The sequence below is a fragment of the Astyanax mexicanus genome, chromosome 13 (genome assembly GCF_023375975.1).
Source record: "Astyanax mexicanus isolate ESR-SI-001 chromosome 13, AstMex3_surface, whole genome shotgun sequence".
Lineage (NCBI taxonomy): Eukaryota > Metazoa > Chordata > Actinopteri > Characiformes > Acestrorhamphidae > Astyanax > Astyanax mexicanus.
Window position 1 is genome coordinate 31069563 of NC_064420.1, and position 23543 is coordinate 31093105.

The 23543-nt window shown below is 35.5% G+C and overlaps 1 long non-coding RNA gene across 1 annotated transcript in view; it reads left to right on the forward strand.

The window, feature by feature from the left end:
* The first annotated feature begins 2063 nt into the window (after nucleotides 1-2063).
* The window catches only part of LOC111194111 (uncharacterized), a 113877-nt gene continuing 92397 nt past the window's right edge, over nucleotides 2064-23543 (forward strand). The window contains exons 1-2 of the long non-coding RNA XR_002650915.2: nucleotides 2064-2185; nucleotides 6788-6842. This is a non-coding gene — a long non-coding RNA (uncharacterized LOC111194111). The remainder of the gene's footprint in view (nucleotides 2186-6787; nucleotides 6843-23543) is intronic.

The window sequence follows — 23543 nt, forward strand, 5'->3', positions numbered from 1 at the left end:
TCTATCATTGCAGAGCAGGGCTGAAGTTTCTTAGAGTTTCCACTCCAGATTTCTCTGATTAAACCTATTCTGGACTGGCGACAGAAGGCAGGAGTGCATTAGATTAACTAACTTAAAATCCTAAATTTACAGTCTGACAACTTAAAAACTCCAAGTGAAATCACAAAATTTAATTATTTTTAGTTAATTTAAATGAAAACAGTGAGTTTTCATAACTGATTACACAAATATTTTTACAGCGTATGTCTAATGTTCATTATGTCCATTGGCCATATCTATAAATACAGAGAAATTTAAAATCTGCGATATTTTTTATCTGGATATGGTGTGTGTGTTTTTTTGGCCACTAGGAGGCAGGGAAGTCCAAAAATTTAAATACAAAATATTTCAAAATTGATTGCATGCTTTAAATGTTATTTTTCCTATTTTTAAATTTACAACAACCCTCTAAAAAAGAAGCCCTATTATGACTTTTGTCTTATTTCTGGAGCAGCTATTCAAACAATAATTAAACAATCAGACAGTTTACAAAATAAAATAGAAGCAAATAAATAAATAAACAAAATGGAAAGTAATCAGTAAATATATATATATATATATATATATATATATATATATATATATATATATATATATCAATTGTATACATTAAAAATACTAAATAAAATACTGATACAAAATGCTACATTTTAAAATTTTAAGTACTTTTAAGTAGTTTTGGATTATATGTATTGATGCATTCATTGTGAAATTTAGATTAAATGAAGTTGATCTTCTTTTTTAACATAATGTATAAAATTAAAACTAAAAAAATAATTATATACACATATTTAGAATAATAACATCCTGAGAAATATGACATAAGAATTTAACTTAAGGTAAGATAAGTAAAAATATTTCAAAATACTATATAAGGTCCCTTTTAGGTGAATCATTAAATAGTAACTTTACCTAAGAATTAGAAATAAAATTAATCAAAACACTCTTTTTAAGGACTTTCTTATTTAAGTTTAATAGATGTAGAAACTGATAAAAAAAGGATCATTGTCATGTAAAAATCTATAATATAAAAAAATATCTTCTAAACATCAACAGAAGATGAAAAAGCATGATTAACTTTCAGTGGTCGTCAGGGTAAAAATAGAGTAATAGTGTAAAAATAGTAACAAAACAATGTACAAAACAACTGCCACATTTAAGTTACACTTCATCTGAATGTGAAAAATTCCTTGTAGTTTTGTAGTTTTCCTTCCCTGGGATTTCCCCCCTGTTTTTGTGTCAGAGCGTATCAGAATTCTGAGAAAGCACAGTCAGTTGTTGCTCACAGAGCGTGGTTTTCTGTGTACAACCATACGCAAATATATGCAAATATGATTTTAGGGCTGTATTAACTAAGCTTTAGCCGCTGTAGGCCTCTTATTTGAATGTCAGGTACGTTCCCCTCCATGTTTGCATAGGAAAATCACAGCAAAGTCTTAACTTGAAGTTGCAGGTGTGCAGCTTTAAAAGACAACAGACAAAACAGAAGAGGAAAAGAAGGTGAGCTATGTATTCTGTATTCTGACTGATTTTATGCTAGTTTTTTTAGATATTGTATGCTGAGATTTCATTAGCTCTTTGCATGGGTGCTACCCTTAAAGATGTACCTGTAGAACACTATCAAATATATATATATATATATATATTTAATAATTCTCTTCCTAAATATGACTCGTGTGTGTAGAGCTTTCAGAAATAATGCAAAAAAAAAAAAACAAGTTTGTATTCATAAATTTTTTAAAGTTCAGAAATCAATATTTGGTGGAATAGCTTTAATCACAGTTTTCATGTATCTTGGCATGTTCTCCTCCACCAGTCTTACACACTGCTTTTGGATAACTTTATGTCACTCCTGCAACAATTCAAGCAGTTCAGCTAGGTCACGTTTAGTGTACTTCACACAGCAGCGTTTACAGACCCGTTCCAAATCGCACCCTGCTCCCTGCTGCTCTCCTACAAAGTCTACACTCTGCTAAAGTCAACAAGGGCGCGAGGTTTTAGAGAGGCACGCTATTTGGGACACCGCCGGTTTCTCCACCTACAGCCCCTCGAACGCTCTGTGCGCTGACAGTAACATAAACAACATTGACAAAACGAGACAATGCATTTTATTAAGGCAGCACCTGCACAAGACACGGCACTGTGTGTAAGTAGCAACTATCTAGCTTTCTTAAACACACTTTATTGCCTTTATTTATTTAACCTACCATTCCAATAAATGCTTAAATGCTGCTAATTTAGTTAACTAGCATTCCCCCTTAAGTGCTGTTAATTTAGTTAACTAGCATTCCCCCTTAAATGTTGCTAATTTCGTTAACGAACATTCCCCCTTAAATTCTACTAATTTAGTTAACTAGCATCCCCCCTTAAGTGCTGTTAATTTAGTTGACTAGCATTCCCACTTAAATGCTGCTACTTTAGTTAACTAGCATTCCCCCTTAAATGATGCTACTTTAGTTAACGAGCATTCCCCCTTAAATGCTGCTAATTTAGTTAACTAGCATTCCCCCTTAAATTCTACTAATTTAGTTAACTAGCATCCCCCGCTTAAGTGCTGTTAATTTAGTTGACTAGCATTCCCCCTTAAATGCTGCTAATTTACTTAACTAGCATCCCCCCTTAAATGCTGCTACTTTAGTTAACTAGCATTCACCCTTACATGCTGCTAATTTAGTTAACTAGCATTCCTCCATAAATTCTACTAATTTAGTTAACTAGCATCCCCCTTAAGTGCTGTTAATTTAGTTAACTAGCATCCCCCCTTAAGTGCTGTTAATTTAGTTGACTAACATCCCCCCCTTAAATTCTACTAATTTAGTTAACTAGCATCCCCCCTTAAGTTCTGTTAATTTAGTTGACTAGCATTCCCCCTTAAATGCTGCTACTTTAGTTAACTAGCATTCACCCTTACATGCTGCTAATTTAGTTAACTAGCATTCCTCCTTAAATTCTACTAATTTAGTTAACTAGCATCCCCCCTTAAGTGCTGTTAATTTAGTTGACTAGCATTCCTCCTTAAATGCTGCTAATTTACTTAACTAGCAATCCCCCTTAAATGCTGCTACGTTAGTTAACTAGCATCCCCCCTTTAATGCTGCTACTTTAGTTAACTAGCATTTACCCTTAAGTGCTGTTAATTTAGTTAACTAGCATTCCCCCTTAAATGCTGTTATTTTATTTAACTAGCATTCCCCCTTAAATGCTGCAACTTTAGTTAACTAGCATACCCCCTTAAATTCTACTAATTTAGTTAATTAGCATCTCCCCTTAAGTGCTGTTAATTTAGTTGACTAGCATTCCCCCTTATATGCTGCTAATTTACTTAACTAGCATTCACCCTTAAATTCTGCTAACTCTTAATTTAGTTAACTAGCATTCCCCCTTAAGTGCTGTTAATTTAGTTGACTAGCATCCCCCCTTAAATGCTGCTAATTTAAGCAACTAGCATTCCCCCTTAAATGCTGTTAATTTAGTTGACTAGCATCCCCCCTTAAATGCTGCTAATTTAAGCAACTAGCATTCCCCCTTAAATGCTGTTAATTTAGTTGACTAGCATCCCCCTTAAATGCTGCTAATTTAAGTAACTAGCATTTCCCCTTAAATGCTGTAAATTTAGTTGACTAGCATCCCCCCTTAAATGCTCCTAATTTAGGTAACTAGCATTCCACCTTAAATTCTCCTAATTTAGTTAACTAGCATTCCACCTTAAATTCTCCTAATTTAGTTAACTAGCATTCCCCCTTAAATGCTGTTAATTTAGTTGACTAGCATCCCCCCTTAAATGCTGCTACTTTAGTTAACTAGCATTCCCCCTTAAATGCTGCTAATTTAGTTAACTAGCATCCCCCCTTAAATGCTGCTAATTTAAGTAACTAGCATTTCCCCTTAAATGCTGTTAATTTAGTTGACTAGCATCCCCCTTAAATGGTGCTAATTTACTTAACTAGCATTCGCCCATAAATTCTGCTAACTGTTACTTTAGCTAACTAGCATCCCCCCTTAAGTGCTGTTAATTTAGTTGACTAGCATTCCCCCTTAAATGCTGCTAATTTAAGTAACTAGCATTCCCCCTTAAATGCTGTTAATGTAGTTGACTAGCATCCCCCCTTAAATGCTGCTAATTTAAGTAACTAGCATTCCCACTTAAATTATGTTAATTTAGTTGACTAGCATCCCTCTTAAATGCTGCTAATTTAAGTAACTAGCATTCCCCCTTAAATGCTCCTAATTTAGTTGACTAGCATCTCCCCTTAAATGCTCCTAATTTAGTTAACTAGCATCCCCCCTTAAAGTCTGTTAATTTAGTTGACTAGCATTCCTCCTTAAATGCTGTTAATTTAGTTGACTAGCATCCCCCCTTAAATGCTGCTAATTTAGTTAACTAGCATTCCCCCTTAAATGCGGCTAATTTAGTTAACTAGCATTCACCCATAAATGCTGCTAATTTAGTTAACTAGCATTCCCCCTTAAATGCTGCTACTTTAGTTAAATAGCATTCCCCCTTTAGTTGACTAGCATCCCTCTTAAATGCTGCTAATTTAAGTAACTAGCATTTCCCCTTGAATGCTTCTAATTTAGTTAACTTGCATTCCACCTTAAATTCTCCTTATTTAGTTAACTAGCATTCCGCCTTAAATTCTGTTAATTTAGTTGACTAGCATTCCTCCTTAAATGCTGTTAATTTAGTTGACTAGCATCCCCCTTTAAATGCTGCTAATTTAGTTAACTAGCATTCCCCCTTAAATGCTGTTAATTTAGTTAACTAGCATCCCCCCTTAAATTCTGCTAATTTAGTTAACTAGCATTCCCCCTTAAATGCTGCTAATTTAGTTGACTAGCATCCCCCTTAAATGCTGCTAATTTAAGTAACTAGCATGCCCCCTTAAATGCTGTTAATTTAGTTGACTAGCATCCCCCCTTAAATTCTGCTCATTTTAAGTAACTAGCATTCCCCCTTAAATGCTGTTAATTTACTTAACTAGCATTCGTCCTTAAATTCTGCTACTTTAGTTAACTAGCATCCCCCCTTAAGTGCTGTTAATTTAGTTGACTAGCATTCCCCCTTAAATGCTGCTAATTTAGTTAACTAGCATTCCCCCTTAAATGCTGCTAATTTAAGTAACTAGCATTCCCCCTTAAATTAAGATTTTTAAGAGACTTTGAAACTAACGTCTTCAGCTTTTAAGGTGGAACAGAAAATTTCAAATAAGAATCCAGTTGTAGTTTAAGGTGGAAACAGAAATGTAGGTTATATTATTTTTTAGCTTTATCCCTTCTAAAACATCTACTACACGCTCAGTGTAATGTGAGCTCCTTTTTAAGGTGGAATATAAAATGCAAACATGAAGTGCAAAGCTTCATACTCTGTTGGCTTCAGTAGTGAAGACTTAGTTGCTCATAAATGAGTAACGTATTTCTACAGTAAACCTTTTTTTTTAGACGTTTTAGGGCTTAGTAATTGCCCTAAAAAACATTAAGACTGTTTTTAAAATATCAAAAAAGCTCCAACATAAAGTTTATAGACATTACCTAAGTTGTTATTATTGTCATTTTTAACAAAGTAATATTTTAAACAAAACTAACTTATATATTCTTTTTTTTTTCAGTGCAACATGGAAAATAAAAGCAAACTTTAGAACTTCTTTCAAACTTTTTAATATAAACTTCTAAGTTGTTTTGTCAAACTTAACACCTGCTCAGAGTCTTGTGATTTCCCTGCTGCCTTCAACTTTCTTTCATGATGCTGTAGTTTCCTTCTCAAATTTTTAGTGGTTTGGAGACACAGGCAGTTAAAGTCACAAGACATGTGCTCCAGTGCTGAACCAAGCCTCGCTGTGTGCCAACTGTGCTTCAGGCACTTAACTGCTCCAACTGACGGCACTGTAGAGCTTTCACTTTTACCTCACTTTTTAACGGATGAATGAATCATCAAACCACTTTCAAAACTTGTCTGCAAGTTAATGAGGGCTTGTTTGGTCATATTTTGAAGTGCAGACTTTGTTTTTGCTTTTTTTTTTGTAGTGATATTTTTTTTTCTGACTATCAAACAAACCTTAATATCATACAAAGATAACCTGAGTTCATCTAAAAAGCTCTTTTTTAAATGACAATTTTATATATTAAAGGAAAAATATAAACAATCAAAACAAATTTACCCCATGTGAAAAAGTGTTTGCCCAGTAAAACTAATAACTTGGCGGCAACAACTGTCACATCTCTGTGGAGGGATTCTTCTTTTAAGAATTGTTTCATTCAGCCACATTGGAGGGTTTCCAATCATAAACATCCTGTTTGAGATCATGCCACATCATCTTAATGTTTGACTTTTGTGTTTGAATCTTTTGGGGGCAAGTACTTTTTACACCACTATATATTGTTTTTATTGGACAGTGACATTATGTTCTGTTAGAAGCACCAATGCCTCTGAATCTTCTTTGCTGGGTGCAGAGTATAAGTTAATGGAGGAAACATGCCTTTCTGTAGCCTTTAAGCCCTCCAGGCATATTTTTTAATCTGTTTGACCCCCTTATTTTTGCCATCCTCCATCCATCTGAAAGGAAAGCATTGTGATTTTTTTTCCTTCTTCCTCAGTGCTTCATGCCAGCAGCATATCCTTTTTTATACTTTTGACGTTACTGCAGTAACGCTCAGTCCCTCAGTTTCACTAAAAGTTTGGAGAAAGTTTAGAAGCTTATGTGTGGTTGATACTAGAAGTAAATCCACACTAAAAACTGCTTTGTATTTTCAGGCTGATGTTCAAGGACTTTCTCTTATGAGACTACTGTGGAACTTCATCAGACATGGTAAGTTTTTCTTCTTAATGACAATATCACTGTGGAGAGATTGTACAACATTGTGTTGTTTCTGGGTTTATTGTGCAGTTCAAGCTTGATTGACATTTTATATTATTTTTGTTTTTACTTGTACATCATTGTTGATGGTACTATTTTGAGATCCACTTATAATGTTTGTGTTGATTTATAAATCCATTCAAGTCAATCACATTTGTTTTACAAAATGTAACACATTAAATAGATTATTAATGTTACTGCACTGCACTTGTGACAAAGTCGCTGATAAGGATACCCATCTAGACTGATAAGGATACCCATCTAGACCCATCTAGACCCATCTAGGCAGGAGCATTATGTAATAATAGTGTAGTTGTTAGTGTGAAGTATTGCAATGCAACCGTTAAATTTGATAATTTTGAGTTTTGTTGAGACACAGAGAGTCACATTTATATACACATTTTTTTTTTTACTTTTTTAAACAAGCATACTTGAAAGAAGTTAAGAAATTATGCTAAGATAAAAATAGAGATTTGTTTTACTGTGTGAATGTACGTTAATAATTTTCACTTTTTTGCCATTATTTTTAGCTGTCTGTGGATATTTTGTAATTTAAATAACAACAAAAAACAACATTACGTCATTTAAATAGCAACAATGCGTATGAATAGGCTATATCTACACTTATGGGCGTGGTGGTCTGGAAGTGAGGTGTGGTCAGGTACATTCCTGGCGTATTGCCACCTTGACAGCGGAAAACACAGGTGCGCCACTGACTGATTTGAACCACAAACCCAACTTTTACATTAACAACAAACATAATACAAAAGAAAATTGCACTGATGAAATATCAATCTGCCAAAGTCAGAGCACATCTGGCTCTGGAATGGCAAGTGACAAGCTGATTGGTTTATTTTATGTGACACTGAAAACACACCTATGATTAATTAACAGAATTAGTACATGCCTTTTGCAGGTTTTGAGCTGTGGAAGGCATACTTTTCCCGTCGTTACGATAGCAAAGACACAGTGTCACACGATAAATCAAGATGCACGGTCATGGGCGTGGTAGTGGGGGGAAAAGTGGACCTGACTACCCAGGGCCCGAGTAGGGAGAGGGGCCCATGAAAATCCTGATTTTATTTTCGCTCACTTTCCTTTGTTTACTGGCATGGATAGGGGCCCATTAACATAGAGGGTGTACAGGGCCCAGAATTTGCTGCTACGCCCCTGTGCACGGTTAACGACTTGCCTGTTGTTCGCTAAAATAGGGTCCTTTGACCCTAGGTGGGTGAACGTTCACTTTGGGTCCACTCTTAGCAGCGGTGTAGGGGATTAAACGAACCACGAGTCTCACCGAAGCTCCACTGCTTTTCACAAAGTACTTCATGAATTATGCTTTGCTGTGGTGCTGATATTGAGACATTTGCGTTTTCTCATGCTTTCTTTTTCTCTCTACGCTCGCTTGATTGCTTGTGCAATTTTCTGTGCACTGGATCTGGGACTGAATATATATATATATATATATATATATATATATATATATATATATATGATTACTGTTGTGACCATCATTGTAACAGTTTCCCAATTCATGTACAAATGTATCCTCCCTCTCAGTTCTTACCTTTTTTATGCTTCAAGGTTGCAGAGTGAACACTGGCATTACTTCAGTTTTTCTGCTGGGCCATTTCTAATCTGATTCTTGTTTCATTTGAGAGAGGTTATTCTGAGTCATGGAGAAAAGTGTACTGTCGGGAAAAGGCTGCTATTTTTATATTCCAGGAAAACATAAGAGATGTTGAGTTTTGATTGTATGGCATCTCTGCACTTTTGTTACGCAACCAAATGGCTTCTGCTGGCCGGCTATTTACGTCTTTATGTCCGAACTAACATGAACACAGGCCTGCATACCTGTGTGAAGATCCAACTGTGGATTTTTCAGTGGAAGAGTACTTTAGTGAGGGGCTAACATGAACCTAAATTCAGAATAAACAGCTAGTTTCATATAGTTCTTTTGAATTGCACTTTTGAACTTCCTTAAAGAAATAGTGATTAGAAAATGCAACTGCCCAAAATGCACTTTCACACTTTTACACATCCATCTAGTCAGGGAATGGCTTTCTTTGGGAGTATCACTGTTTGAAAATATGTTTGTGTTTGGAGAAGCTGAAGAAGAAAGAAGATTTGTTGTATGCATTGAAGCTCATTGGTGTTTGCAGGCTCTGCTGATATGATGTGGTGCCTGAAAACATTTATAATAATTCATTTATCTATTCTACTTTATTCATTAATTCATAGGAACAATGTACTAAATGCCAGGAAGTGTGTAAAAATGTGTCACAGTTACACAGGTTGCCAGGTTGAAGGCACTGAATCTACATGAACAGACACAAGATCGTTAGTTCACAAACTTTTGCAGACAATATATAATCACATTTGCTGTTAAATTGAGTCAATATATAAGGTCAAGATTTCTGGTTGATTTTGTACATTTCTGTCACCATGGTTGCTGCTGACGTAGTAAACAGATGTAGTCTGGATCATTTTATCTAGATTAAATCTCAAATACATGCTACCTTGATAACCACTGAGTATAATTGTGAGCACTCAAAAAATGCCCATCCCAACTACTGTTTGTGATCAAATTATCTAGATAAAGATATCTAATCGTAGCTGAAGATTAGTACTTTCCTGCTCTAGAAATAATTAGCCATCTCAGCATCTCTGTCTTGTAGTCCTTCTGGACTCTCTCTGTTTGTTAAATGCATTAACAAAATACATTTTACTTTGTTTCTGGGCACACACACACACACACACACACACACACACTGTACTGAATAGGGATGTGATTTCTGTTTGGGATGCTTGTCTGTTTACATGGACAATTATAGCCATGACCGTTACCACTCACTGAGCTGTCCACTGTGAGTGGTAATACCTTTTTACAATGTGTTCCTGGTACACACTTCATACTGTGGATTAAGGAATGTTAAATGGCCACAAGACCCGCACAACTTCAAAAATGAAATGTTCCATTTATGAGACACTCACTATCAGGTCTCGTTCCAACTCTTGCCATAAACACACTCATAAGTTAACCTCACTCACAAGTTATTAGCACATCACTTACAGTATACATGTGTGGTGTTCTCGGCCACATTTAGCACTTCACGATCAATGTACTATTAGTGGATTATTATTTTTTTAATGTTCTGTAGCACATTGGATCTACAACTAAATTCAAAGTGTTGGATGGAATTTTCTGTTACACACCATTAAGCTTTATACCAACAGCAGCATACCGTATTTTTCACACTATTAAAATCCTTCAATTTTCAAAAAAATAAAGAAATCAACAGTGCACATTGTACATGAATTCTAACGGTACGGTTGTAAAGAGCACTTAATCCACTCCACAGAAGTCCAGCGTTATAAAGGAGTTTCACTTAAGTTTTTCCAGCACCTAGGCTGGAGCAGTATTAGCATTAGCTGCTACCTGCAAAGCTAGCGCTTTCGCCTGTGCAGAGGTGAGTATATTGGACTGTAGACTGTGTTTACTGTGTTAAAACAAGCTATGTTGGACAAACCGCTAGGGTATAGCGCCCTGGCTTACTGGAACTCTCAGGGTTCCTTGGTGTAGTGCTGTTGGTCAGCATTTACTAACGCTAAACGCTGCTAACCATGCTGTTAAAAATTTTGGAAATCTAGGCTTACTGTAAATAAACGGAAGGGTTTTACTCACCCAAACAAAGAGATTTCAGGAAAGAAATCTGTGTAGATTTCTGTAGAGCACTGTGTACATCCAGTGCTCATTTAACTTTGATTTTTTTTTTATTACAGATTGGTTTACTTAGGCACTTTTTTTTTTTAAATATGCCTTATTGTCCTTAAAATATGTATTTATTTATTTTTACCAAAACTGACTTGCTGTGTTTCTATGTAGGAATAGATAAAGACAGAACAACAGTGTGTGTGTGTGTGTGTGTGTGTTTTTGTGTTTCCGTGTTTGCGCGCACCCGTGTGCTACGCTTTATGAGATGAGCAAGATGTAATGAGTCTGTCAGCAGTAAATGGGCTTTGATTTGTGGTGCAGCTGTCGTTTCATTTCCTGATAAACTCTTTCTTCTTCTCACACACACACACACAAACACACACACACAAATGCTGTATATGCACCATATACATAAACGTAAGGGAAAAAATGGCTTTGTACGCAATCATCACGCCTCAGCATATGCATATTATATAAACACACCATATGCTAGTCACAATATCGCATGTTGTACAGTTTGCAATAAATGCTGTTGGTAATATTTAAAGCATGGACGCTTGCTTACAGGCTCTCTCTCTCTCTCTTAGTCTAGTAATGAATAAATCATATGTTCCTTTTTACTATTTGTCTTGCATATGTTTGATCAGGTTGTTTATTACTATTTAACGTAGCAAAATCTTCATCTTCCTCTGTTAATTTTGAGGAAGGGCACTGCTTTTGCTTCTTATTTTTTAGGTAATAATATATTGAGGTCATATGAGGTCAGGAAGAGTATATTTTCAGTAAAAAAATCTAGTGTTAACCCTGCTATTTAGTGGTGAGGGTTATATTGTAAGTATTCCTTCTATTAGAAAGAAAAAATTGGGGCTCTGGGTGGAGCTGCCACTATGATTGGGAGATTGCTGGTTCGAATCCCGGTCATGCAGCTTGCCATCAGCTGCTGGAGCCCCGAGAGAGCACAATTGGCCTTGCTCTCTCTGGGTGTGTAGATGGCTCTCTCTCCCCACTTCACTCCAAAGGGTGATGTCGATCAGCACGAGGCGCCTGCGAGCTGATATATCAGAACTGAGTTGCTGCGCTTTCCTCCAAGTGCGCTTGCTACTCTGCAATGTTCAGAAAGAGGTGGTGATTTGCTTCACATGTGTTGAAGGAGGCATGTGCTAGTTTTCACCCTCCTTGTGTTAAGGGTGTTACTTGTGATGGGGGATATACAGCTGATTTGAAGCTGAATGCGTGGGACAATTGGCCACATAAATTGGATAAAAAAACAACAAAGAAATAATTGGAGACTATTTATTTTCTTTTTTTACATAGAAAACCTGTATGTATTTAGATTAATAGGAACTTAAAATAATAACATAGATAACTGAGTGAGAAACAGTTGATAAACTGTGATTTGTTCGAAAGGCTCTGTATATACAGTCAGCTCTCGTAATTGCCCCAGTATTAAAAACAACATAGAATCACTCAGCACTACTAATGAGTTTTGTGGACCTCAGCCTCCTTCTAGAAAGGCCAGAGCTCTCTGTACAATTACTGGACAAATATAACACATTTGGACCAGATTAAACTACATTGACAAATTCTATTTTTTTGTTTCTATTGAATTGTGTACTTCAAATTAAAATCAACCATAAAATGAGAAATGTATGTATATATTTCTCAGGCCCTTGTGTGCAGCCACTGAGGATGGCTTTTAGCTTGCTGGTGTCAAAATGCTTTTTGCCACAAGATGTCAGCATTGTAGAATATTGCCAACTTCATCATCAGCGTCAGAAACTGTATCAGAGTAACTGATGCTGCCATATTCCACCATCTGTTTTCTTTCAGTTTAACCGTGTAATGTTTTCAATAGGCTGTCAGTGTGTTTCTCTGTGAAACAATATTTACAAATAAAGCTGCTACAAAGGACTCTGAGCAAAGTCATAGATGATTCTCATTTTGTTCTTGCTTGATATAACAGTGTTTGTAAAAGAAATGTCTCTAAAGAAGCCTAAATTGATAAATTCAGATTTCAAAGTGTAACATAACTGTGTTCCAAAAACAGTCCATTGTAAAAGTAGCATCATTATTTTTGAAAGTGTAGGTGTTTAAGCCGTGCATCTCAGAATTGACAGGCAGACAATTTATACAGTGCTCCAAAAGTATTGGAACAGTGAACCCAATTACACTTTTTCTGCTGTAGAATGAAAACATTTGGAATTGATATTAAAAGATTAATATGAGACAATAGCTCAACATTGTATTATTTTTAAAAGCAATGGAACAGATAAACAATTCCTTTTCTTGCAATAAATGCATCAAGACGGTGACCCAATGACATCACTAACCTTCTGCATCCTTCTTCTGTGATGCTTTTCCAGGCTGCGGTGGGTTTTGGGTCATTATTGGAGCATGATCAGTTTGATTTCACCTTTCTTTAAACTGATAGACAAAATGTTTCAGTAGACTTATGAGTTCATTGTACATCATTGAAGAGCTCTGGTTTTCATGTTGGTTACTCCTCTAACTATTAATGTTCAGATAAAACCTAAATCTGAACCTGAACAAAGACAGTTAGTGCTTTTTATTGTTTGAATAATCAAAATAACCAATGTTTCAGGACACACCTGGGCAATAAAACACACCTGACAGTCACATGTTCCAACACTTTTGCTCATAAGAAAAATGGGTGGATTCAGACAGAAGGGGTTATCTTCTGACTGTGTATCATATCCAGGTGTAAATACCTGGAAATAAAAGCTGAAATGTTGATCTTTTGTCTCATTTTCTTCTTTTAATATATAAAACCCAAATGTTTTCAGTCTACAGTAGATCTAAAGGGATTTGCCTCACTGTTCCAATACTTTTGAAGGGGAAATGTAATTTTTTGGGGGTTCCAAAAGTTAAAGAAATTGTTGGGTTTAGGGTTAGTCTTTAATATGATAAAACACAAAAGACATCTTAAAAAAAATAACTTTATAGGAAAAAGAAAATTAAAGGACTGATTCAATTTAATGTAACACAATGTGAAAATAGATTTTATTGTGAGTAATTGTGAAGCATTTTAGTAATCCATTCATTATTAAAACGGCAAGATTCAAATTGTGTCAAAAAGAAAAAAAAAAAGTTTTTGTGAAAATGACAATATTGTGTTTGGGAGGGCTTAGGAAATTAAAGGGGAGCTCCTGGGATGTTCCTCAGTTTTCCTTTTTATCTGGTTAAAGTCATTTAGAGGTGTTAAGATATTTTTGTTTTATGGGAATAATAGAATATAGCTAATGCCTGGCGTGAGCTAAAGAAGAAGTAAGCCAGACAGTTTTGAGCTGTGGATCAGTAAAACTGATTTCTAAAATGATTGGGTTCATTTTAGGAGTTGGGGAGCTGGAGTTGAGGTATAGTGACAATGCTTATCCACATACTGCTGCTGTCTCAAACGTGCCTTGAAGCCTCATTGCCAGAACAGTGTAAATTTGTAAGATGCTATTGGCGCCCCTACACTACACTTGGCACAGTGCAGTTAGTTAAGTACAGGTACGTCTCAAAAAATTAGAATATAATTGAAAAGTTACTTTATTTCAGTAATTCAGTTCAAAATGTGAAACTCTGTGATTATGGCTTATAGCCAATGAAAACCCAAAAATGAGTGTATCAGAAAATTGGATTATTATATAAGACCAAGGTCCTGCTGGAAAATGAAATCTGCATCTCCATAAAAGTTGTCAGCAGAGGGAAGATTCTCCAGAAAAACACTGCGCTGACTTTGGACTTGTTATAACACAGTGGACCAACACCAGCAGATGACAGATCTCAAAACCATCACATTCAAAGTCAGTGCAGTATTTAATGCTACCCTTGGCTGACAACTTTTATCAAAATGCGAATTTCATTTTCCAGCAGGACTTGGCACACTGCCCACACTGCCAAAAGTATTTATATTAAACTTATATAATATTTAAATTTTCTGAGACACTGATTTTTGTTTTTTTTTTAATTAGCTGTAAGCCATAATCATCAAAAATAGATCACTATGTGTCATACATCTATATATTATGAGTTTCACATTTTTGAGATGCACTAGTATATATGAAGTTAATACCCTTATCAGTCTTAATTTTGAATCATTCATTCCTCCTGGCAAACTTTATGAATACAATATCACAAAATGTCACTTTTTTGCATGCGACTATATTTTGCTACCATTTCTTTGAGCATATAAATAAGAAAATATTTCATGTATTATTTTATTCGTTCATGTATTTTACGCCAAAGCTTATTAGAAAACCTGTGCAGCTTTCCAAGCCAGCTTTACAGGTACTGTAGATAAGCAGAAGGCTCAGTGTATGACCCTGCATCCTCACACTGCACAAAAACAAGCTGAGGGTTGTGTGTTTGTGTGTTGACAGGCCTCTCATTAAGATCTAAATGCATGTGACGAGTGGCAATATTAGGCTGCATCTGGAACAAATGGGCCAGGCATTCTCTATTTAGTCTGGCCCCTCTACCTCCTCCCCCCCTATCTCCGTCTCATACATACGCACACACACGTACACACACACAGACACACACACTATTACACAGGTTTATTTACGATATTTGTTCTCTTTTTTTTGCGGGATGGGTGATGGTTTGTGTGATATTGGCGACGGAGGGAAAGATATGGTCTGGTATGAATGTGTTTCCACGCTTTGATGCAGGGACAGATTGTAAACTGTGATTTTATTAAATCCTTCATTAGGATTCATCAGTGAGATTGGATCAGAAAAAGGTCACCGTGCAAATTCAACCCCCCCCCCCCTTCTCATCACCCCCTTCCCATCCGACCCAGCCCTCTCAGCTCTCCCCACCTTTTTCTTCCCCTTCGCCACCATCGCATCCCTCTCTTTTTTATTTTTTTTTTTTCTTTCCCTCGTTTTCTCTATTGCTGCGGCTGAAACGAATTTGCTGTGAAAATGGGGAAAAATGATCATTATGGGCTTGGCGAAGGAAAACAAGGTGAAAGTGACATTATCTTGCCCCTCCTGTTCTCCCCCTCTTCCTTCTCTCCTCTCCTCTCCTCTTCTCTTCTCGTCTCTTCCCCTCCTCTTCCTCCCCTACCCTGTTTCCGCTGCCTGCTGCTGCTGCCTTTCGCGGGACACTGCTGCCACAAATCATTTGTATGCTCTCATTTAGGTTCATAGGCCGCAATGGTGCTTACTGCTCAGAGAGCAGATGACTTTCAGAGAGAGAGAGAGAGAGAGAAAAAGAGAGAGAGTGGGGAGAAGGGGGGGGTTAAGAGGGAAGAAGGAGGAGGAGGAGAAGGAGGGGGCGAGGGGCTATCTTCAGGCCCACGGAAACATCAGTGGGAGTTGGAGCTGAAATTGAGGGGGAAATTGTATGTGCCATATGTCAAGTTCTGCTAAAGGAGATTTTATTGAGTTGAGCGTGTGCAGCGCTTGTGCCATACTGACTATTGCTTATGTTTATGTGTTTGTGTGTAAATACTGTTCTGGTCCTGGTGGTGGTTCAGCGGTTAGAGCACTGGGCCATCGTCTACATGGTTGTGGTTTCCATACACGGGTTAGATGGGCCGCCACTGTTGGGCCCTTGATGATGGCCCTTATCTCTAACTGCTGCCCGTGTGCCACAGCAATGTCTTATGTTCTCACAAAATCACTGCGTGCATTTTCTGAATGCATGGATGGGTTAGAGGCCAAATTCCATTTGTGCTCAGCACAAGTATGGTGTAAATGAAGTTGAAGTAATATTCCCAAAACTAAAAATAAGACATTAGCCCTATCAGGACATGATTAGTTAGTTTCTCAGGGGGTCCTAAGGTTTTTTTTTTTTTTTTTACTTTTATAGGGGTAAAAAAAAGTTTCACCACCTCACGTTTAATAAAATAGCTATTTGTCCACTGCCATGCAACATAATTAAACTTTGGGTGCGCAATTGAACAGAGATCCGCGTAAACACAACAGCGAGTGGAAATGGAGGAGCTACTGAACGCGATGTCTTGTGACTGAGAAAGCCAAAAAACTCACTGGTCGTTCTGTTTTTTCAATTGCAGTCCAGATGCAAGAGTTTTATCACTGAGTAGGAGCGTGAAATATTTTTCCCAGACCTCTGAGAAATTAATCCCGATAGGGCATTAAAACAAGTGATGTTACAGTGGCATTACCAAAAGGTTTAAAAACGGTATATAAAAAAACAAATCCAGAACATCCAGAAAATGTGACTGAATAAATGTTCTAAGAACCTTAACTGTAATGATCAGATAACGTTCTACTAACCAAAAATGTATTAAAAAACAAAAAACTTTTTTAATGGCTATATTGGTAACTCTTCACAAAAAAGGGTACATTAATTATAACAGCACTAATGACAGAATGCCTCAACTAATTATTAAATATTTTAAGCAAAGTCTCAATTCATTATTATTTACATTTTAAAGCATGACTTTTTTAACTAATGTTTAATAATGTCTTAACTAGTGTCAATTAATAATTATTTGAGATATTACTTGTATTATTTCTTTCCTCACTAATAAACAATCATGTGGTGGACAAAAAATTTAGAAGGCGCGAAAGTGGACAGGAAGCAGAGAAAGAGAAAGAATGGAAATTTCTCAGAGTTTCCAGCCCTGTTCAGAGAGCAGCCATGGCAAGAAACTCATCTCCACATTGAATAAACCTGCATAAAATATAGACATGAAGATGTTATAGTAAAGACATTTCTCTATATTTATAACAATATTTGGTACCACTTTAAAATAAGACTACCTTTATAAAGGGTTTATGAATTGTTTGTAAAAGAGATTATTGTTATTAATTAGGCTGCAAATACTTAGATAGATAGATAGATAGATAGATAGATAGATAGATAGATAGATAGATAGATAGATAGATAGATAGATAGATAACTGCTTATCAATGGTTTCAATAATAATTAATTATCTAGTTTATAAACCATTTATAAGGGTAGTCTTATTTTAAAGTGGTACCCAATATTTTAATTTAGAATACATTTAAACTTCTATGCTGCGGACTCAAAAGACACATTATATTGATATTGACCCTACTAGAGCCACAGGGCCCTGTACATAGGCCCACTCAACTCAATTCCTCATGCTCAAAACTACACAACTTACATATTGATTTGTATAACAGTTGCTGAATGATTTGCAGCAGTAAATGCATTATGAGCATGGAAATCAATAGCTGTATTACTGTATATATGCAGTTCTTTTCAGACACATAAGCTCGTTATACACAAGCATTTATCTCAGCAATAATAGCCTTTGCTTGTAAAAGAAGCTCTGAATCACCTTGAAAATGTGAAAGTAAATATAAATTCAGTAAAAAATAACAAGATTTTCTTAAGTAGTTGTAATAGTAGATATATTGTGAGCTATTAAAAAGAACAAAGCTTGGTACCCGATTTCTGCAGGATTCCCTCAGCCAGTGTGTGGAAATGTTCAGTTCCATATATCATATAATCATATAATTTGATTTCATTTGAACTAGTGCTGGGGGGTATGATCAAAAATGTATATCCCAGTATTTTTCAAGATTCTAACAGTTTCATTGTACTTCACTGTATTTTTACACTATAATTGATACTCAAAATGTAGAGAAGAGATATTTCTCAAAAGCGCAAAATTACACGTTTGATATTAATTTACAATATGTTATTCTTGACGCCAAGGCATTACAATATTAAAATCAGCCACAATTCCCTTCTTTCTCAGATTAACAGCTAAAATAAAATTATATTTTAAGCTAGAGTATATATATATATATATATATATATATATATATATATATATATATATATATATATATATATATATATATATATAAAGGCTATAGTTACTGCTCCTGATGCTTTTTTGTGCCTCGTATCCAGTGTTTTATGGAGTTTTGTAGAGTTTTGTGCTGAATAAATGGTTCTGTACCCAGGACTGATTCTGGGCTCATCTGGGGATGAGAGGAAGGTTTTTCTGAGCTGTGGATTGATTGTGCAGTTCCATTCCTCTCTTTACTGAGTGAATAATTGCTGTTTGCTAATGTTTTTCTATTTGTAGGGGTGGGCAATATTATATCGTATACAATATATTGTGACACAGAAATATCATGATATTAAAAATCCATATCATGATAATAGGGCTGTTCTGTCTTAAAAGTAGTCCATTATTTACTGTGAAGCTTTAAGTGTATTTATTGTATAATTGTTTTAGTTTGCAGTTTATATGCATGCACTAAATATTCTGCAATATTTTTTGCTGCATTATATTATTTTATGCTATTTTATTTATTTTGCCACATTATGATTATGCTGTTATACTCTTATACTATATTCCTGAAGTTAATTCATTATTTTTCTGTTTTCCTATATCGGCAAGTATATCGTTATCGCAAAAATACCCTGAAATATCGTGATATTATTTTAGAGCCATATCGCCCACCCCTATTACCCAGATAAAAACACTCATACAGTGAGGAACAGTTATTCTTCAGGCAGGACAGCATTTGATTCAACAGATCAGAGCTACCATTACTCAGTGTACAGTGTTTTTAGCTTGTTATGCTAACTGGCTAGCATTAGCTAGCAAGCTGTATCTGCTTCTTTGGCAGTACTGTCATACATGGCACTCTGCAGCACCTCTAGTGGTATGACGTTTTTAATTTCCCCTCTGATATACAGGATGAATTGGTATACAGCCCAGTGCTAATTTGAACCCTGTTGCTGCTTTTTTTTTCACTGTAAAATGAAAAGCAAAGAAAATTAAACCACAGTGTCCATGCTGACAGCATGGAATACGCACAATAAAATAAACACAGTGTTTCTCAGGTTTACTAAAAATTGTTCAATAGCAGACTAGGCCTGCCACGAAAGCAGTTTTTGTGGACGATATATCGCCCCAGAAATTATTGAGATAAACGATATTGTCATTTTAAGACCATTTACACGTCACTGACTAAATGATAAAAGTATAGCATAAAGCAATTATACCCTTTTAAATACAAGAAAATGTTAAATAATCATAGTTTGGAAAATGTATTTCTTTTTTTCAGTTATTAAATCAATGGTCTGGTATTGCATGACTGGCTAAAACGCTTTTCTCTGTTATATATGTAAACAAACAAATAAACACATAAAACGTTATCACGATTATCAATATTATTGAGGTAGTGTCCATTTATTGTAGGATAACTCGATAAAGTAATTATTGTGACAGGCCTATAGCAGACAATATAATCCCACTATATGTGTTATCTGCTCAACATTTTATTTGTTCATGTTCATCCTTTCCTGCATTTATCTGGATATGGTTGTAAATACAATTTAAACGATCAGTATCTACAGACTTTTAATGTGCTAAGACATGCAAATATATATATAATGTGAAAGGTTATCTGGAGCTATGGGCTTACCTTTTCAGTGGACTTTTAATAAAAGTTCATTTAAATGAGCTGTTACTACAGTATGTTGCCCTTGGTGCAGTATGTAATGTATGAATAAGTCATTACCATGTCCTTATTACCCTTATTCCCCATTCATTTTTAAAGGATGTTCAGTTAAAGATACTTTTTTTGTGTTTACTATTTGCAATTAAAAAAAAAGTGTGTGGGGACTGTATGTGACAATATGTCAGCACAACAAAAGAGGAAGTAGTGTGTGTGTGTGTATAGGAAAAATCCCTGATGAGTGTCTGGCCTCTGTTCTCCCCCCAAACCCCACCCCTCACTACACGCATACACACATGATTCTTCCACCCCAGTGGCTGTATTAGCATGTGTGTTTGAGCTTAGCCCCCCCTGTTTGAGATATCATAGACAGGGATTAACACCTCACCAAAACCACACACATGCACACACACACACACACACACACATACACTTACACATTCAAACGTTTGCCAAGACTCTTGTGCACCATTCTTTAGTCACGTACATACAAAGAGTTTATAAATAAATAAAGCACCTAATGTTTTTTGCAAATAAACGCTACATATATACAATGTATATGCTAATACTTTCTGTATACATTATATACATTTAATAAAACACGAGAGCTTACGACCGCAGCACAGCACCAGTATTACACGATATAGCACAAATCTTGATTGTATTATATCGGTTATACCACAATTTCATTATCGCTGTTTATTTGGAAAGATTTTGAGTTAAAGAGGAAGAGAAAATACGATTTGTTATGCGAGTTAAAATAGTTCCATTGCTGCTCTGTTTGTAGCTGTGCTGTTTGGCTTGTAAGCGCTGTCTCGTTGCTAGGCTACCTGTATGTGGCGGAGTAATACACGGAGAGCTTCGGTTACAGTGCATTACCTGCCGACAACGGCACTCACAGAACGCCTCTCAGCCAATCACATTGAGGGGTCGGAACTAACTGTGGTATAATAATTATATTATAAATACTGATATTTAGTATTTGAGTATGAAGTATGCAATTAGGCACTTTATGATTTGATTCAATTATGATTCAGAGGTCTGCAATTTAATATTATGATTATTGATGATTATTAATGAATCTTGATGCATCTTTTTCTATTTCTGTACAGGATTACTTGGTACTTTTTAAAGTAAAGTATCTGTAATGATCCATAAACATTTGCTTTCAAAGTCTTTTATGTATTAAAGGAGAACTCTGGTGTGAAATAAACGTAGGTTGTAATGAAACATGATAGTGAGTACAAACTTTTGTCAAACGATCCACCTCCATTTGTTCCCAGCTTTCCGAAATACAGTGCTTTTAGCCGATGCTCACAACAGGCTTACAGTGCTAGTGATAGGGGCATAAAGTTGCCCATGCAAAAAAAGAATACTGTTTTACACCATTAACAAGCTCAAAGTAGCTCCACACTTCATTGGTTGAATTCTGAGGGCCCTGATATTAAAAACAAGGCGCTTAGAAGTTTGAAAGTGCACAGATACACTGTTAAAAAAAGTGTAAAAAAAATAGTAATTTTCCGGTAGCAGGTTAACCAGAAAATGTCTGTAAAAAACTGAAAAATACTGTTACATTTAAAACAGATATAAACCATAAAAAACAGTTAGTGTATTTAATATGATTAACAACTATTACTATCATTTTACAAGAACTTGTCCTATAATTATATGAAATCTTTCCCTTTCAACAGATTTTAATTCTTATAAAAGTGTCATACACTCCTTATAAAACAGAATAATTATTAGTTTTACAAAAAACTGTCCTATAATTAAATGAAATCTTTCCCTTTCAAGAGATTTTAATTCTTAAAAAAGTTTCATACACTCCTTATAAAACAGAATAATTATTAATTTTACAAAAAACTGTCCTATAATTACATGAGATCTTTTACTTTTAACATATTTAAATTCTTAAAAATGTATCATACACTCCTTATAAAACAGAGTAATAAATCATTTTACAAGTAACTGTCCTCTAATTACATGAAATCTTTCACTTTTTACATATTTTAATTCTTAAAAAAGTGTCATATACTTCTTATAAAACAGAGTATTTTTTTTTTACAAGAAACTGTCCGATAATTACGAGATCTTTTACTTTTAACAGATTTTAATTCTTAAATAAGTGTCATACACTCCTTATAAAACAGAGTAATAAGTCATTTTACAAGAACTTGTCCTATAATTAGATGAAATCTTTTACTTATGCAATTTATGCTGTTTCAAGCTGTACAAGGCGTATTTTATGTGCCCTCACGATACAAAAAAAAATAGACACAACCATAATCAAGCTGTGCAATGCGCAATTTACCCTTAAATTGGCCCCTTAGTATGAAACAGGTTACTATGTTAATATTCTGTATACTACCTGTATACTAACAATACATAACATATGACTAAAGAAATATTGTGTAGAACAGCCATTGTTTCAAAACATATTGTGACATAGTACAACAAAAAATGAGGAAAAACAAGACTAACTCCTGTAATCTGTTCTGTAATGTATTTTTCATCCATAAACACATGAAGTGGACCGCCATCATACGCAGTTCTGTCATCTCTTATAACAGAACGGCCTGACCTACACAGTGCACAGCACTCTGCAACATTACATTCTACTGGAATGGGAAATCTGGATATTATTGGAATGAATATGAATATAAACAAACTAAATTGCTTCAGCTTTAAGTATCCCAGCAGCAGGATGTGTGCAGGCCGCTGCACGTGGGCATAGTGAGCTTCATCTGACCTCCATTACTCACACAATGCACTGGGGTTAATGGACATGTGTCTACCTGGGAAGTCACTCAGTCCTGAGGGAGAGCACAACATGATGAATAGAAAAGCACACAAACATGAACACATGTAATGATGCTACGGTTGTGCACACACACACACACACAGTTATATACACTTGTTTAGCTCTTTTAATTAATCAGACTGTATTATGTAAATGTTTACAGTTTGATGACTGATTTTCCAGCAGGACAATGCTCGTCCACACAGCACCCAGGTCTCCTAGGAAGGTCTCCACCAGTGTGAAACATTTCCTTGGCCTGTTATGTCACCCGATTTATGACCAATCGAGCATTTATGAGACCAGATGGGATGCTAGTTTTGGCGGTCAATGATTATAGAGCAGGATCTACAGGGTTAGCTGCAACATCTCATTCATGTAGTATCTAGGCTAAAGCATGCTTATGCTTATTAGTCCAATAATCATAAAAAAAAACTTTCATACAACATGAACAACTGACAGATTTAAGTAAATGTCACAAAGTTAAAAAAGAAAATTGTAAGTAAGATTTTTTGTGACTGACTAGTCTATACTGTGCCTCATTCAAAAAGTAGTCTGGAACGAAACACTCCATATAACTTCAGCATGAGTGGGTGAAGCTACCCTACTGCAAGCTGAATAAGTGGACATATTTTGCACCTTAGATTTAATTCAAACATATAATAATAACATTTCACTTGGACCTTAAAGCAACATTGTACTGAGAAATTAAT